Here is a 4,979-nt window from a genome sequence, read left to right as displayed (position 1 = left end):
CCCGTCGATACCAAATCAATAACGGAGCATAGCTACACGTTCTGCCAGCCGTTGGCACCGGCTGGAGGCTATGCTATGTTACCTCGTAAATGTTGTAACAGCACGCTCCTTAAAGGGAATGTTCCGCATCTGAAAATATTGAAGCAAGCGTTAGCTATGATAAACTAAGCTCACCTGTAACTTTTCGTATACTTTCAATTGGAAATGGCTACTGTCTAGACAACACAGTGTCTCTACTTACTAAATGTGCTCCTCAATACGCCATTGTTTGATTGCGTCACCGTTCCTCGCACAGCACTGATTGAAAGCCAGTCGACGGCCGTTGTATCTGGAAATCGTGCTCACGTACACCAGATATGAAAGATTCAGCAATGACATTTTTCTTAGCCTTAAAGGGAATGTTCCACGGTTGAAGATATTGAGGTAGGCATCAAACATGATGTGAAAAGTTTACTTGTAACTATTGTAAGCTTTCAAGGTGAAAAACGACGCTTAGTACCAAACTTTCAAAGTTCGTTAAAAAGCCTCATTACATCATTGTTCGATGGGCGTCACGGAATGGTTTTGTGACGACAGCAAAGCCTGGCAGCATCTGGCAGCCAGACCTAAAGAATACCTCGAAACACATGAAAGCTGACGCCAACCGGCCACTTCCGTCGAGGGGGTTGTATCGGACGGCGGATTAGTGAGTGGTTTGTTTATGGATTTGTTGTCTTGGTGCTGGCCGTAAGAAAAGCTTTGGTGGACTGTTTGACATACGGTGACATACGTAACATAGCGAACGCCAGGTTTTATGGCAGATTATTAATATCAAAGCACGATATGCTGTGCTGTTGCTGTTGCTGCTATGCTGTTGATGATTTTGTCAACACTGTGTTGTCGACCAATTCTTGCTTGCAGTGCTGTAGTTCTGACACTGTTATCATGTGATGTGCACAGTAGTTACTTTCCTTATTGTTTGTAACTGGAAATGAGGTGTCACGCGAAAATAAATTTGTAACGTTGCTACGAATTGATTGTCAAAGCATTGCTATTGCTGTAATAGAGATGGCAAGGATGGGCTGCCAGGAATTTTTTTTTGCCTAGGATTTTTTATGCAATGAATAGTCAACCCTGATATAACCATTGTCGCACAATGCCATTCTTGCTGTTGATAGTCCTTTGGCATGGTTAAATCAGTTGCTACGAGTCATTCATAATTTATAAGCTGCTGTCTCATAGGCTTGACATAGAGTAGTCAACCAATGTGGTACATTGTGTTCTAGCACGGGCGAACATCATTGTCGCACTACCTCAGTGCTGTACTGTGGCAGGATATAATGAACAACGATATCGTTTTTGTACTGTAATCCATACTACTTTCATAATAAATGACATCATGAACAGATGGGTCTAGCATGCACTCTTGCATTGACTCCCCATCTGACATATGACTGACCAAAAACACATGATACCATATACATATCACTTTCAGCAAAGCAGACAACCAATGAGTGGCATCACTTGCTCAGCCTGTTTTGGGAATCCACAAAACGCAGGTGAGAAAGATGCAAACACATCTTCCACTTCCACAGTCATGCAACATGCTGCAGCCATCAGGCTGCTGTGCTAAAAAAATAACAAGAAAATTTTACGTGTGGTGAAATGACGCTGCAAACATGCTGACCTTGCACAAGGCTGGATACATGACAAGTGCATGTAGTTATGGTTGGATGGGCAAAATGCAAGGAAGTGATGAAGCTGACAGTGCACACAAGACTCATGATAAAAACATTATTAAGTGCTATCCAATACCTCAACACCAATACTTTGCCACCTGTATCAGCACCCAGTATCTCACGCAAGTTGTAGTGACTATGACATTGGTGACTCACAAGCAATGCTCGCCTGCATACACAATTTGTTAAGACAGTACACTGTGCATCAGTAATAATACATCTCCATATTTTCAGACTTCTTTGGGAGAAGACCATTTAGCAAAGCCATATTATGTGAGCCCATACTGAGCATGTCCATTAATGAGCTGCACGCACCAGCCCCTACTGCCAAAATGAATTGCTGATATAATGACATGCAATGGATTAATTACATGCTGAAATGATCAATAACATTCCTCAATAGGTTCAAAACGTTGGCAGATCGTTATGAAGTACGAAATGCCTTTGTACATCCCTGCAACAAAGGTGCTAGTGTTTCTTTTAGTTTGCTGACACTCCTTTGTCATGTTCAAACACAAATATAAAAGTAGAGGCAGGTATCGATGTGTCACATTTTATTGGGAGGTGGTAAACCTAAAGAATGCCAAAACAATGTTCTCTCTTAGAAGCACAAGGCTCGCACGCACACTCCCCATCACATCAAGACCAATACAAGCCACTGGCACACAACACCAGTGATCACACATATTTCAAGTACCTGATTCACACTCTTTTATCAAATAAGTGTGATCTCACACTTGCACAGCTCGCGGAACTATCAAAAAGCAAGTTTTTAGCAATTTCCGCGCAGAGTTTCGATTAAAACACCGCATTTCACCGTGACCTCCCCTTAAAACAAAGTCTTAACCGGGGTTCATGGTAATGCGGCTCTGGAGGTTGCACTTGTAGAACACAATGTTTTGTGCAAGATTTAAATTTGTCTTACAATATGTGTGAAATTTAGTAAAACATGCATGTAAAATGACTGTAATGTTTCCCTAATTTTATAATGCCGTGCTGACCCATAAAATCGCGCAAGGTTCTGTGCTCCTGTCCACAAAGCGCCAACCGAACTGTTAGGAAGAAATATGTCAGTAGAAGAAGGGGAAAAGACACATCTGCCGTCTCGTCTTCTTTTTTTTTGTTATACTCGTGAGAGTGCCCGTTTTTTGGGTACCCTACTTTTTTCGCAGAGTGGCGTTCTTTTTGATACCATTGACACATGGCATAGAAATAAAGAAAAATGCGCAGTTCACGAGTGCCGCACAACCCGGAAGTGCTCACGCTTACGTTCGCGACACGCCTTCAGCAGCGAAATCTTGCTAACAGCCAATCATCTTCCGTGCATTGTATCACACGCGCCGCATCATCGCTTTTGCCAATGTATCAGCGGTCTTGCTGTTTTGACGATGAGCAGAAAACAGCCTCTAGTATGACCGCGATCTCATAATGTTTCTATAACGTCATTAATGTCAAGGCGATTTTTCCAATAAACATTTTCGCACTTTTTCGGGCGTGTAACTCAGGAACCAGAGCGTTTCGGATCTTAAAATGGATATGGCCGTGAGCTGCATCAAAAGGTCTTCAAAATGGTTGTTTCAGTTCGAAACGTCATACAAATGTGGATCATCCCGTTTAATCGCCGCATGGCCCATGGAATGGCAGGATTTGAAAAAAAGACGTTGTAATGGCGTGAAATAGTCTCAGTGGCCTTGAAATAGTCCGCATCAAATAGTTTGCTTATCGTCGCGGGCGTTTAGCTCAGCTCTTTTCTACGGCCTTGGATCTGTTCTCGACCGAGTCCAGTGACGTCCTGCCCCTGCTACCCCAAGCAGGCGCGACGTTACGTTCAGTTTGGGTGAACAACCTCTCATAAGTCAGCTTACACTGGGCTAGCACACGCGTACCTATCGCGCGTCCTGTACGGTCGACAGCGGGGCGTCGATTGGCGCCCGCGGTAGTAGGTCGCATTCCACCGCGCGGCCGAGGCCGCGCCGCGACGCGTCAGGGACGGCGTGCTGTGCCGGCGGGCCGGCTGGGCGTGCTCACGGCACGCAGTGCTTGCTTGCATACGAAATTTGTTAAGACAGTTGTATGGACATCCATAATAATACAGCACTATATTTTCCAAATTCTCAAGTGAAAGACAATTTTGCAAAGCTGTATCATGCGAGCTTATACCAAGCATGTGCACTGATGAGCTGTGATTACTGCCTGAATAAATTGTTAGTATAATGGCATGTAATGGATTAATTACATGCTGTAACGCCTCAATAGGTTCAAAATGCTGGCAAGATTATAGTGATGTAGCAAATGACCTTTGAACGCCCCTGCAGCATGGGTGCTAGTGTTTCTTTCAGCTTGCCGACATCACTGCCTTGTCATGTTCAAACACAAGCCTAAAGATAGAGACAGGTATCAACATATCCAATTTTATTGGGACTCATGAGGTTTAAAGAATACCAAAACAATGTTCTCTCTCATCTCTCAAAAGTACAGACCTCACACGCACACTTCCCATATCAAAATCAATACAAGCCAATGGCACGTACCACCAGTGATCACACCCATTTCAAGCGCGTGATTTACACTCTGATTTCAAATAAGTGTGATCCCACAAATGCATAACCCGCAGAACTATGAAACTGTACGTTTTCTCGCAATTTCCGCGTAAGTTTTCGGTTATAACATCGCATTTCACCGTGGGCTCCCTTTAAGACAAAATCCCAACCGGGGCTCATGGTAATACAACTCAAGGGGTCGTACTTTTAGGGAGCAAGTCGTTTCAACATTTGAATTTGTTCTACGATGTGTTTAAATATTTAGCAAAATATGTATCCAAAATAAACCCGTGCAAGGTTCTTTGCTGCGGTTCACATGGCGTCAACCGAGCTGCATGTAGCATCAGTAGAATAAGAAAAAGTGTCAGCAGGACAAAAAGTCAGCTTTGCTGTCGCGTCTTCTTTTTAATAATATTCGGGAGAGTGCCATTCTCCTTTCCCTGCTGTACTTTTTTTGCAGACAGTGACGTGCTCTTTTTATAATATTGACCCATGGTCTAGAAATAAGGGAACTGCCTCGTTGGCGACGAGCGTCGCAAAACCCGAAGTGTTCGCACTTGCGTTCCTGACGCACATTCAGCAGCAGAATCTTTGCTAACAGCCAATCACCTTCCGCGTACGTGCGTGCGTATCATACGTGCGTGCGTATCATACGTACCGCATTATCGCTCTTGCGAGCGTATCAGCGGATGTGCTGCTTTGACCATAAACAGAAAACAGC

This window comes from Pollicipes pollicipes, unplaced genomic scaffold, assembly GCF_011947565.3.
Source record: "Pollicipes pollicipes isolate AB1234 unplaced genomic scaffold, Ppol_2.1 Scaffold_4881;HRSCAF=5763_pilon_pilon_pilon, whole genome shotgun sequence".
Lineage (NCBI taxonomy): Eukaryota > Metazoa > Arthropoda > Thecostraca > Pollicipedomorpha > Pollicipedidae > Pollicipes > Pollicipes pollicipes.
The sequence above is the reverse complement of the archived record's forward strand: the minus strand, read 5'-3'. Positions refer to the sequence as shown.